Source organism: Lynx rufus, unplaced genomic scaffold (genome assembly GCF_022079265.1).
Source record: "Lynx rufus isolate CCGP_SWC_20201006 ecotype Redwood Valley unplaced genomic scaffold, mLynRuf1.p SCAF_4, whole genome shotgun sequence".
Lineage (NCBI taxonomy): Eukaryota > Metazoa > Chordata > Mammalia > Carnivora > Felidae > Lynx > Lynx rufus.
In genome coordinates, this window is record NW_025814856.1 from 147,532,912 (window position 1) to 147,546,794 (window position 13,883).

General features: G+C 46.0%; 1 long non-coding RNA gene across 2 annotated transcripts; it reads right to left on the reverse strand.

Annotated features, from left to right (window-relative positions):
• Positions 1-7,846: 7,846 nt before the first annotated feature.
• On the reverse strand, positions 7,847-13,883 carry LOC124525098 (uncharacterized). Of its 2 annotated transcripts, XR_006965380.1 has the most exons (4): positions 13,323-13,882; positions 11,619-12,526; positions 10,264-11,482; positions 7,847-8,752 (listed from the first exon to the last, which is right to left on the reverse strand). It is a non-coding gene; the product is annotated as an uncharacterized LOC124525098 (long non-coding RNA). The 2 variants fall into 2 exon arrangements; XR_006965379.1 differs by having other exon boundaries at positions 11,619-13,883.

Below are 13,883 nucleotides of genomic sequence, written 5' to 3' on the forward strand. Positions count from 1 at the left end.
GAGGATTACACACTTAGCTAAGGCCACCTGATTTTCTCCTTCACCTTGTTTAAAAATAAAAAAAGATTATATGCAGAAGTAGGATGTCCTTTCTCCTTCAAGCAGCATCACTCACTTGTGTGTGGATTGTTCCATTTTACTTTTTTTATTTAAACAATTTTTAAATAATTTTTTTAAGTAAGCTCCATGCCCAACGTGGGGCTTGAACTCACAACCCTGAGATCAAGAATTGCACTGCTCTACCGACTGACCGGCCCAGCCAGGTGCCCCAGGATTGTTCTCTGAGGATCACCTGAAAATGAATGTGGCTGAATGTTTAATCAATTGGGGAAGAGGAATTTTTATTACTCTTTTACAGTTTTATATACGAAATGTTTACAAATATTAAGCATCTGTAGTACGTGATTAATTTGTCATAAAATCCCAGTAATATAAATTGATACTAAAGGAAAAACCCAAGAAGGCCAGGATCACACTGCATAGGGATTTAACAAAAAGGAAATCAGTTCTTTTAGATGAATACTTTCCATTAAAATACTTGTAAGAAAATTAAGTATCTACATATTATATAAATAAAAATTAATTCCAACATGATAATGTACCAACATGATAACCATTTCCAAATCTGGTAACATTCAATATTCTTATTAAATGGAAATTTAAAAAGTTTTAGTTTATTAAAACATTCTTTTTAAGGTAGACTTGATTTTTTAATTGTTATTTAAAATTTTTTTTAACGTTTATTTTTTGAGAGAGAGAGAAAGAGAGAGAGAGAGAGAGAGAGCAAGCGGGGGAGGGACAGAGCAAGAAGGAGACAGAATCCGAAGCAGGCTCCAGGCTCTGAGCTGTCAGCACACAGCCCAATGCAGGGCTTGAACCCATGAACCATGAGATCATGACCTGAGCTGAAGCTGGACACTTAACCAACTGAGCCATCCAGGCACCCAGGTAGACTTGACTTTCTGAAAGTATTTCTGACTTCTTAGGGTCTCATCATTTTTTATTTGTAGCCACTCCTACCTCCCCTTAGTCATTTCACATAATAGACATTTTTCATTAAGTTAATATAATGGTTATTTTTCCAAATAATTGTAAAACAAGACCCCCTAATTAAAGACTTTGCTAAATTCTCTTATTATCTGTTGAATAGATTCCCCAAATTGTAGCCAACATATATATATTTCTTTTTACACACACAGTTATGAGGCATGAGATATGTCAGGCTATTAAAATATGCTACCAGTCCCAGAACAGGAAAAGAACATCAGTGGAAAAACTAGTGAGATGTAAATAAAGTCTGAAATTTAGTTACCTTTACCTAATGTTGGTTTCTTAGTCCTGACAGACGTACCATGGTTATAGAAGATACTAACAACAGAGGAAACTGGATGAAGGACAGAAAAGAACTCTAGTATCTTTGCAAATTTTCTGTCCATCTAAAGTTATTCTCCAACAAAATGTGTACCTAAAGACAAATTAGGTACCTTAAACAGAGAGTCTGAGTGTAGATATGAGTGCTATGAGCTGTATTGTTGCATTACAAATAACCCCCAAAAATGTAGTGGCTTAAAATAATCAACATCATGTCACAATTTTTGTGGGTCCGAGTCTGGTCCTAGCTGGGTCCTCTAGTTCAAGGTCTCTCAGAGACTGCAGTCAAGGTGTTGTCTGGAGCTGCGGTCACAGGCAGGCTCGCCGAGAGAGGATTCATTTCCAAGCTCCTGTGGGTCTCAGGTCATTAGCAGCTGTTGCCTGAAGACACCAGCTCCTTTCTACCTGGGCTTTTCCAGTGGGCAGTTCCCGACATGGCAGGTGACCGTCCTTAGAGAGTGTGAGCCAACACAAAGACAGGACCAGCCTCATCTCAGAAGTGACTCATCTCTGTAGCCGTCTTCTGTCCATGAGAAGCAAGTTATAAGGTCCGGCCCATACTCCAGGGTTGGGGACTGCACAGGGCATGAACACCAGCAGGTGGGGCTCAATGGGGGCCATTTTAGAGGCTGCCTACCCAGATGAGCAGGCCTGTCATTGCATCCACCACAATGAAAAGAACAGTCCTAAGTAAGAGCATAGCATGGGAATCAGACAGACCTGGGTTCGTACGCCTGCCTGTAACCTTGATCGTGGACAAGTCACGATCGTGGACACACGATCACGGACAAATTACTTTATTCTTTGCAGTTTGTTTTCTCATCTGCAAAACGAGAAATGATGATAATAATAATAATACCCACTTCCCAAGACTATTTTGAAAGTTAGAGTAAATGAGATAATTCGTGTAAAATGCTCAGCAAGTGACCAGCACAAAGGAAGAGCTCGGTGTTTGGTATCATCACCATAATTGTTTATTATCCGATTTAGAATACAAAGCTAATGTTGACAAGCTGTGAAACCCCAGGCCAGTTACCTAACTTTTCTGTGCTTCCATTTCCTCATCTAGGACTCGGGGAAAATACTACCCACCTGGCAGGGCAGTTTGGCGTGATGGGCGGTGATCATGTGGTTGGCACGCGGTAGCTGTAAATTATGATTTTTAACGGGCGCAGGTCTGCTCGGCAAACATTCACTGCTTTTTAGAGTTAGGGCACGTCTGTTTTTGTGTCTTTGCTGTGCTCTCAAATAGGGACAACGATCTTTCAGGAATAATTATTCTCCCCAAGGCTAACTCCTTAAACGTATCAATTCCTAATACTTATGCACATAAAAGGAAAAAAAAAAAAAAACACCTGGAAAACCCATAATGGAACATACATCAAAATCATATTTAAAAGTTTTAGAAAAGGATACATGCTCTTTGAGGCAGATTTATTTTCTTCTGTTTAATTTGGGTCATCACTAAAAGTAGTTTTTATTCCCCATGCGTTTGGCAAATGAAAATGGAGAGAAACAATGAATTGGCCGAAAACTGGAAGCATAACCTAGAAGGAACATTTGTCACAGAAGGTCCTCTGTGTGTGTGTGTGTGTGTGTGTGTGTGTGTGTGTAAGAACTGAACGTATACACAGTGTGTGTCACCTACCACCCCTCTCAAATCCAAGGATCTTACAGTCTGGCAGAAAAGACAAGTAAATAACTGAGTGATCACAGAAAGGACAACATGGAGAGCACCATGTGGTTCTAAAGGAGGACAGAGAAGAAAGCCACTGCCAGTGTTCAAGCCTCAAAGCTGAAGACAAAGTGAAGTTCACAGACATGTACACATGTGAGCCAGGGGTTAAAGAATTAGCTGGAGCTCCCAGGAGGAGGAGGAGGAGGAGGAGAAAGTGGAGGAGGAGGAGGGTGAGGAGGAGGAGGAAGAGGAGGGTGAGGAGGAGAGGAAGAGGAGGAAGAGGTGGAGGAGGGGGGAAGGGGGAGGGGAAGAAGGGGGAAGAGAAGGGGGAGGGTGAGGAGGAGAGGCAAGGGGAGGAGGAGGGGGAGGGTGAGGAGGAGGAGGAGAAGGTGGAGGAGGAGGGTGAGGAGGAGGAGGAGGAGGGTGAGGAGGAGAGGGAAGAGGAGGAAGAGGTGGAGGAGGGGGAAGGGGAGGGGGAGAAGGGGGAAGAGAAGGGGGAGGGAGAGGAGGAGGAGGGGCAAGGGGAGGAGGAGGGGGAGGGGGAGGGCTGGGCAGAGGAAATGTGAAGGTACCTGGGGGGACAGCAACAGCAAGGGGCTGGGTGAGCTCAGAAAACAGGCGAGAGAAGAGGGATGAAAATCACGAAGGGTGGAGAAGGAACAAGGTCACACGGGAGGCTAACGAAGACACAGAGGAAGGGTGGGTTTTAAAGAGTTGAGTACGAACAGCCACAGGCCTTGGTGAGGTAGGTGGGTGTGGCAAAGCAGGGGTAAGGGAGTGAGAAGCGTCCTGCAAGTGTAAGGTGTTCAGCCTTAACCCACGGGTGGAGCGGGGGCTGGGCTGGTTTTGGGGAAAAGATAATGGGTTAAATTGAGGGGTTTAACAGGTGGAAGCACCTAGGAGCCGCTGAAAATATGGAAATGGTGAGTTCTGGAAAACCATCTGCAGCTAGAGCTCCAGTTTGGGGGAAATCAGTACATGGTGGGCGTGTCTGGAAGCAGGGGAGTTGAGCACGATTAGTCAGGGAAAAGAGCGGGTAGGAAAGCAACAGAGAGGGTTTTGGGGAAATTGTAACCACAGGACTGCAAAAGAAGTAGTGACATGACCTCACTTGATGTGGGCGGCAGACAGAAAGTTTGGGCTGCAAATTCCAAGTGTTTTCCCAGACAAGTAAGAAGGAGGTCAGAAGGAGGAAGCGGTGGTGAGGAGAGCAAGGGAGGTCGAGAGGCCTGAGCTTCGTTAGGCAGGGCTGGCGGTCACCTGTCAGGTGGCGCGGCTTCTCCGGGCGACAGAGTGCGCGGAGTGCAGCAGGTGCACCCCACCCCCTCCTCGGGGATGCCACGTGGAGACACGCAGTGGCAGCGGCAGGCTGGCCTTTGCCTGGGTCAGCACCTGTGGGCAGAGGCAGCGCTGATGACCCCTGCGAGGTCGTTCTTAAGCCTTTTCTCCCCACCTTGCTTGGTGCTAGAGAACCAGTGCTGTTTTTAACCTGACCACTTCCCTTCCGTAGTAAGAAAGTGTAATTTACAACAGCTCAAATATAACCTCTGGCTTTCTTCACCTTGTGTTCTGCTTTTGTTTTTGTTTTGAGAGGGAGAGAGAGAGGGCACGAGTGAGTGAGGGGCAGAGAGAGAGACAGACAGACAGACAGATGGGCGGGGCTCACGCTCACCCAAAGCAGGACTCAAACTCAGGAACCGTGAGATCATGACCCGAGCCAAAGCCAGATGCTTAACCGACAGAGCCACCCAGGCGCCCCCTTCGCCCTGTTTTCTAAACTGAACCGTATTAAACTTAGTTCTGTCCGAGCCACAGAAACCTAGTCATCTGTACCATTTTTCTTCATGTGCCTTGTTAGACTGAACTTTTTGCCAGCTTGAGCCCGGCCCTGCCTTTCAAGAAAGTGACCTGGTTAACTATGGAATGAGCTCACTGCCAGGCAGGAAAGGTTCACAGATGAGGTCACCGCACTTCTCACTGTGAACAGAATTTATTCCCTTGCTGCTCCTTTCGAATGACCTGAGGCGGTCTTTGATTTTATCCGTTTGTTTGGTTTTTTTTTTTTTTAGGTATCTAGCATCAAAACAAAAATCCTCAGAAATACTTACTGCAGAACTTCTCTAAAATAGAACTATTGGCAACACGCTAACAGTTAACCATTTATCAGCATTATAACACATGCAATTCAGGGCAATGAAATTCAACTTAAAAACCGGAAGAAGTACTTTGGTCTTTCTGCTCTGTATTTCTTTCTGTCTTCTCGGTTCTTATTCACAGTCCCAAAGGTCACCAGTGTATTTTCTCTCCTTTAATTGGCTTCACGGTGCTCTTCCCCCATCATTATAACCGATTTCAGATGGTGCTAGAAAATTATATTGACTCTGAACACCAAAAGAAATCAGTCATCCTCTAAGGGGCCACGGGAGGATGTGAGGGTCGGCAGGGACCAGAGAGTAATAAATCCGCCGTACGTTTGGCCTTTTAACCCTCACACGATGGAGTCTGTACGGCAGAAGGATTATTACACAAACGAGGATGAAGTTCTAACAATAAGACGTCCATACAATTAGCTCGTTAGATGTGACGTCGCTGTTGGCAGGGCGAGGAAGGTACTGGCTGTGTCAGGCAGACTCTCGTGGCCGTCTGGTCTCCCGGGGCTGTCCCGTGCATCCCTTGTGCAGCTGGCCTCCCCCAAGAACACTGATTTCAAATGGTGCTAGACAATCACTATTTAAATCTAAACCACCATATGAAACCAGCTTCCTGAAGAAGCTTTATGATCTATTTTTTCTTCAGAATGCTCTCTTACAATAGACTCAAGACAACCTAGAAAGGAAAAAGCTGAAACCCGGCTGCGGCTATTTACTTTGTGGTGTAAACAGAGCTTTGGTGACTCCTGTACGGGTGTACTGTTATCACCGAATCTGCGGTTGGTGGTGGGGGGGGGGGGGGGCGCGCCTGTTGAGTCTTTATTCTTGATCTGCCCAGACAAAGGTTCAGTTTTATCATTCAGAGGCAAGGGCACATGTCAACCCCTTTCTTTCTGATGGGAAGTCAAGGGAAATCCTTTACTTGGGTAAAGACGCAGAGCTCTTCCTGGAGTCGAAACACCCAGGTGCAGAAGACAACCAGAAAGGGGCGCTGACGAAGCTTACCACATACATGTACGTGGTCCCAGATAAGCAGGTGGTCTCGTACAAGTTGAAGAAAAAACTTTCCTAAACCTTACTTTCTCTTCGAGGTAACTTTGTATGGTTCAAAGGATTACTGTGATTCTAGGGTCCAAGGAGGCGACAGGATAGCTCAGAGGCAGAGGAACGGGCTGATGCTAGTGAGAGCCTAATGCTTTCTTCCCAAAATAGAATTCCTTCGACTGCGTCTATGAGTTAGAGAGTTTTGGTAGCTTTACTTAACTGTTATGAAAAATTTCAGACCTCCGTGACGTTTGAATGACAATAAAATGAATTCCTGAATTCATACCACCTCAACCCAACCATCGTTCATTTCTGCCATCTTGCTTTAGCCCCGCCATGTATGCGTAAGACCCCGTGTTATTTCTCTGCTGGGTTGTTTGAAAGCAAATTGACAAGCGTCCCGACACTCTGCTCCTAACGTCTTGAGCATGTGTACAACGAGGCCATCTTAAAACAATGAGGCCATTCTTCTGCACAATCACAACACTTTCATCATACCTAAGAAAACGGACAACCTTAGTACCCTCTAGAAACCAGTCCACATTCAACTTTTCCCATCAGCCCAGATCCCATCAGGTTCACCCGCTCAGACCCCTTTTACCCTACACTGCTCCCCACCTTTTCTTGGCTTTGTCATGACACGTCACCTTGTGAAGACGGGTTCTAATCCTGGCAGCACCATTTGCTTTGTCTGTTCCTGTTGGCTTAATGAATAAATGAACTGAACTTCAGCCTCTCTTTTTGACTCTCCTTATTCATCATCCTCCTTTATCATCTCCCTATGAGCTTGGGAAGAACACCCAATTACAATGAGCCTGTGGTTGATGATTTCAGGTGGGCTCAGCAGGGTGCCATGGGGGTTGGGGGGGGTGCTTCGCTTAGGTCTGATTAACATTCTTACCCCTTATAGGCTGGACCGGTTTTCTCCTCCTAAGCAGATCCCAACACAAACTCCTTCCTCAGGGAAAAGCATCCGCTGCCCACCCCTCCTTCTACCATGCTGGGTTTTCCATCCGTGTGAGTACGGGACTGGAACACCATGGGCTTACAGAGATGCGCGGCAATCACCGCATCAAAGATGCAACAGCTCACAGACCACGAAGGGACGCATGCACTTTGTGAGGCGACAGGCAGTCAGTTACAGGTTTCAACTGGAGAGTCCATTCATTCAAGCATTCAAACCTAAAAAAGACGAATCCCTGCAACTCTTCAGTAACTATTTCACTGATTTTGGGAGTAGCTGGGGGGGGCCACCGCATCTTTCCGTGTGTGCTGTTGTCATTTGTAAGGTCAGCACTGAAGCGGCAAGGGACGGCCAGGTTACTCTCATCAGTGCAAACATCCAAAATCTGAACAGAAAGGTCTGCTTGCTTTTTTTTTTTTTTTTTTTACAAAGGACTAGTCCCAGCTCTTGCCTGCTGCCAGTTACAAGTGTTTTTCTTTTTTCTTTTTTTTTTAATTGTTTTAACATTTATTTATTTTTGAGACAGAGAGAGAGCATGAACAGGGGAGGGTCAGAGAAAGAAGGAGACACAGAATCTGAAACAGGCTCCAGGCTCTGAGCGGTCAGCACAGAGCCCGACACGGGGCTCGAACCCACGGACCGTGAGATCATGACCTGAGCCAAAGTCGGATGCTTAACCGACTGAGCCACCCAGGCGCCCCTAGAAGTGTTTTTCAAATGATGGACACTTCAGTTACGGGGAAAACTTTTCCTAAAGAATGAATTTCTTCCTTTTATTTACGTCTGATGAGACCATACATGTCCTCGTACCTCGAATGTATGTCACACCCACATATACACACATACATGCACACGCACGTACACACTACACGTACAACCATATGGTTTTGCAGAGCCGATCAGACACGGTAGGTTTTCTGCATTATGCTTTAAGCATGCTTCTCAAGAAACTCGGCAGAAGAACAAAGGTGGATATGTTCTTTCGCACCTATCGCTGTCTCCTCCTGTGAGCCCTGTTTGACAAGGCATTTTCAGCAGACAAAAACTTAATAAGCAAAGTCATTTAGTATATTTCTCTGCAGTTTTGAAAGCCCTTGGGAAGAAACTGAGATACTTTGTTGGTGACTCTAAAATGACTTAGAACACACGGAAACGGAGGTCTTGAGTTTGGGCCTCTGTGTTCACACCATCCTTTAGAGCAGGAGGCCAGTTTCTTGAAAGGAAGTCTACGTGAGGAGGAGACTGGCTACCAAAGCAACAGGGACAAAGTCTCATCGTTCCCTAGGAGGGAAATGAACAAAAGTAAGTTGATAAAACAACAGGGGCTCATCCATTCTCTCTCTGGGACGTGCACAGGGACACAGGATGACGGTGACTGGTTCCTTAACTTGGGTAGGGAAGTATCTGCTTACTTTGTGGAGTCTTTTGGTGACATTCAACGACAAGGAAAGACTGGCGTGCTTTCCATTCTCCCATGTTTTCCATCTCCAACAATCAGCCTGACTGTTCTGTATTTTTAGGCCAGGATACGGGAGGGCTGAATTTCTGTAATTCAGGGGGTTTCTATTTTAACCATCAACAATTTTAAGGTGCTGCACCATTTGAAAGGAGTGTTATTTTTTTGCCAATTCTTTCTCACACACAGAACACACGCTTAAAATCGTTAGGCTCTTCCTCTCCAGCATTAATCACCTTTCAAGAAGCAAATCGTTCCTCAGTGTCTCTTGGCCCGCAAGCCATGAGAATGGGATTCTGTTTCAAAATCCAGTCTGTGCCAGCATACTTCATGCTGTTTTTGAGCAAGCTGCCCTTTTGTATTTTTTCTTCCAAATCTGATAGGAAAGTTGGAGCCTGAAATGTGAATCAATAAACCACACCAGTAACTCCTGTGTGGCAAAAGCGGAACGGCACAAGTACATTGTTTTCGTCGAAGTGAAATGCCAGTCTGTTCTTGCAGGAGCAAGCTGGATTAGGATAACTTCCCTGGAGGCTTAAGAATTTCACAAGAAGACTGGATCTGCCTAGGACACTTAAGAATGCAGCTTCAAAATGTTACAGGCATCAGTATACAAGAGGCCCGACTTGAGTAACTCAGGCCAGACTAAAATTGCAACTGTTACTGGTATGGTGCTAGAGCATTTAATTCTCATTCTCTGTTGACTCCTATGCCTTTAAAGAATGCTTTCCTGCAGGAAGCAAGTGAGCAAGCTGGCAGAATCTGGAGCTCTGGAGCTGTGGTTCACAGGTGAAGCTTCAGCTCTGCTGTTTACTAACCATGGGATCTCGGGTGATCATTTAATTTTTCCAAGCCTTAGTATCCTGAGCTAGAGAATGGAGATCTGCACTCCTGTGCTGGAGTGGTCGTTAGGGTCATATGGAAACAGTCTAAAATTTTTATTTTATTTTAATTGAGTGAGAGTGTGTGCATGCGAGTGGGGGAGGGGAGAGGGGGAGAGGGAGGGAGGGAGAAGGAGAGAGAGAGAGGGAGAGGGGGGAGAGAGAGAGAGAGAGAGAGAGAGAGAGAGAGAGGATCCCAAGCACGTTCCATGCCTAGTGTGGAGCCTGACACAGGGCTTGATCCCATGGCCGTGAGATCATGACTTGTGCCGAAATCAAGAGTTGGATGCCCAACAGACTAAGCCACCCAGGCGCCCTGGTCTATAATTTTTAAAGCGCTATACACATTTGTCATTTTATTGGATGGGTCAGAACTCTGGAGTGTCTTTTCAGGGTAAAGGCCAAAATAAACTCAGAAGTAGACGGGAAGGCATTTTGAAAAGCTTCTGTTTTGGGAACACCTCCTCTGTGCCAGGCACTGTGCTACGTACTTTCAACGTATTTTCTCAACATTCACGACCACCTAACAAGGCTGGTTGGTATCCCCATTTTCCAGGTGGGGGAACAGAGACTTAGAGAGGGCACAAGACTTGTTCTTGGCCACAAAGCTCATGAATGGCAAGACCAGGATTCAAACACTGACATGGCTGATTCCAAGCCCAGGCTCTTAGCCATTATTCTTTCCTGCTCAGTGCTTTATAGATGCTGTAATGGCTAACCTTCAATGGCCTCCGGGATGTCTGAGCATACACTGGCTCCAGGTTTCAGGGTTTCATCAGGGAGCACATCAGTCACTCATTAAAACCAGCTTTGGCCCCGATTAGCAGAAGCAGCACCACACAACGCCCCTAGAGGAACTAAAAAACTTGGAAATAAGCTGGGTCTGGCTAGCACTGAAGGGTCAGGGACCTGGACCCTCAGCCACACTTCTGATTTGCAGCATGACCTAGAGCAAGTCATACCTTCTTGGAAGCTTCGTTTTCCCATTTATCTTCGGGAAGCTCAAGTCAAAAGAGCATGGTGAACTCGTCCAACAGATCATGGCATGCTATCAGGACAGTGCCAAAATACCATCTCCAAAATACAGCCCAGGCAATTCTCCCAAGTTTCCCATTTCTGCGGGGCAGTGGGGCAGGAGGGGCCGTGCAAGCTTCTGGATCCAGCACGTCAAATCTGCAGCTGGCTCCCTGCACCGCCTTGGGTGAGTTACTTTGACTCTGGGCTTCAGTCTCCTCACCTGTCAAATCAGGGGAACAGCAGTACCTGCCACATAGGGTTGTTGTGAGAATTAAGACACAGAAGGAAAAGCAACTTCAACTAGAAAGAGCACAAGGCAAACATTCAGTAAATGATGGCTGTGCTGTTGGGAAAAATAAATCAGTCTTCCTTCAGCACACCGTGAGCAGAGACGTGTCTGAGAGATCTGCCACAGTTTGTAACGAAAGGGCTCACGATCCTGCCTGCATACGTTTTGTTGTACACGAAGGCATTCCAGAGTCGCTAGCTGCAGAGGCGTTTGAAAACTACTAAAATCTGAAGAGATACCCTTGGATGTACAAACGGCATCTCCCACTGAATTAACTGAAATGAGTGTCTTTAATATTTTCCAACTTTCTCTCCTCTTCCTATTCTAAGACCCGAACATGGGATCAATACTCTTATTTTTAAGCAGGAGTTCATATTATAGGCTTTTTTTTTTTTGCAATAGTAAATAGGGAATTGGGTGTTCAAAAAAAAAAAAAAGGAATAAAGATCAAACACTGATGACCATTAAATTCTTTTTACTGGAGAAATCATCTAGGAACAAAATAAAACAAAACTCCCTTAAGGCTGATTTACGAGCACAAGCCTCTACTTACATGGGGATGTAAAAGCGATCTGATGGATATTTTCCAGGCGCAGAAATCTTCAGGAGGCATTTGTTCAGAAGATCAGCGCCTGGAATTTAAATGACAGTGTGAACCCTTCGGAAACATCCCAGAGCAACAGAGGAAGTAAAAGTCAGTTGTTTTCTCTTCTTGCCCCACCAATGTCAGAAAGAGACGAATTTTTAAAAACGAGAAATAAACAGCACCTTCTCTTTCCTGCTTAAGACACAGAGGTTGGGGAAGTTCCTGTGCACTGAGGGGCCTCGTGCTGGTGCTCTCTCTGTCCAGGTGTGGCAGCCGCTGTGGAGACAGTCTGCTGACATGAAGCCACGCATTTCGCAGATCGCCAGGGTTTGCTCAGCGAGAGGGCATACAAAATAAAATACGGTATAAATCTCTAGCTCTAATCATGAAAGAAGGCATAAAAGCAGCCTGTCTAGAAGATGTGAGGAAGTTTCTATTTTAAAAGTTGACTTTGCAACCTCATGTTGCAGCAGCATGGGACTCCAGAAGGCCAGCAGAGGGCAGCACTGGCCTGGAAGTAAACCTTCACTGCTTCAGAGCTGGGCAGAGGGCAATTAAGAACTGAAACCGCAAGACTTTCTCCCTTCCGTGGTCTAACTTTAAAGCTGGAATGCACCTTGCACCACATCACAGGAGAGGACGCCCATTAGAGAGGTCTTTGTTGCTGAAAACCGATCATTCAAGGGCACCTCAGTCTCCTGACATGTGACCTGTCACAGCAAGGGGGTGGGAGGGACCAGGGGGGGCTCCGAGGAGGGTTCCTCTCGAGGAGCTTAAATCTCACCAGCTCACATTTCACCCGGCGCAAGGCTGAGTGACTCAGCGGCGTGATGAACAGAAGTCCACCTTGTCAAGTTAGCACCAACTGCAACTTCTAAGTTAATGATTACAACTCCGCAGAGGAACTTAAACACAGCCGAGGCCGCAGAGCAGGCCGTGCTTATCAGCAGATGGGGTGGTGCGGTCTAGGTCTAGGTACACGCATCAGAGCCGGCTGGGGAAGAAAACAGACTGCCTTCGCAGGTGTGGTCTGTAAGCCAAGTACCGTTGGACACGTTCTCCCGCAACTATGCCCGTGCACTTCAAGATGCTATCAAAAACAGGGACATGTTATGTGGGGCACATTCTTGTGAGCTGCGCCTGAAATTCAAGAGCACCTTGACAAGTAAGCAAAATGGTCAAGAGAGGCCATAGTTCTATTCCATACTGTCAAACAACAGAAAAATGAATCTAAAAAAATTCAACCTGAGGGGTACAAATGAGAAGGAAGATCAGGGTAAACATGAAATTCAAACCACCGTGGACTATTAGATCACACACGATTCTGAAAATATTTAAATACTATTACAAAATAACAGCATGTTTCCACAACGGTCTGATCATAAAAACGAGGACAGGAACCAAAGTCACGGAAGCGCTCTTTCCCTTTTCAGCAGAAACGGAGATGTGTCAGGCTGTGAGGAGTGCCAGTCTGTTTTTCTGGAGCTTTTCAGCATTTGGAAAAGCATGTGGACTAGTTCATTCAAGGTGCTGGGAAGTCCTCCTTTAATTAACCTTGTCCTATAAATGTACGTGACAAAGCCTGGTTCTGGGCAGGTCTCTCCCATCCTTGCTGTGGCCCCCTGTGAGCACTGGGACCTACAGGCTCCTGAGGTTTAGATGTCTGTACATCACATACAGATGGGAAGACCAGAGCACAGGAAGGTCTGGCTAGGAACACTGAATGAGTTAGTGATAAGGTTTCTCAACTACGAGGATAGGAGCTTGACAAGCCCATTTTCAGCTTCCCACTAACACCCCCTTGCGAGCACTGGACTCCGGGCCTTCCACAGTGGTTCTTGGTGGTTCTAATCTAAATGCGGGGCTGAGGCCTGGACCAAACTTACCCCACAGGGGAGAGTGACAGGCAAGGAGCACGCCTACTTCACCACTGGGACTCCTGTGGCTTTCCTGAAAGGAAGTCAAGGGTCGACATGCCTTCTCAATATGACAGCCTTGGTCACAGAGGGCCCCCAGAGGAGTCATCGCCCTGAACCTTTAAGGTCTTAGAAGCAGACCTCTGTCAATCCCTGCTCAGAATCAAACCTACCAATGAGTATCTTTTCCTGGTCTTTGCCTTTCCTCATGAGCACCTGCTTGTCCGAATTAATATGCTTACACGCTGCCTTTTTAATGTCACAGGCAGTGAAGTGACTGCCCATTTAATGGCACATTTAGACTGGAAGCAGAGGCAAGCAGCATGAGGTTAGGGGCCAGAAAGACGTGGATTCAAATTTTCCCTCAGTCGCCTGTTGCACAGCTGGGACAAGGGATTTATCCTTTTCTGAGCTTTAGTTTCTTCATACATGAAGTAGGGACAATCATGTTACTTCTTAGAGTTGGGAAAAGGTAACTAACCCAAAGAAAACACAAGGTACATAGACCTTCAGTAAATGTTAACCCCTCTC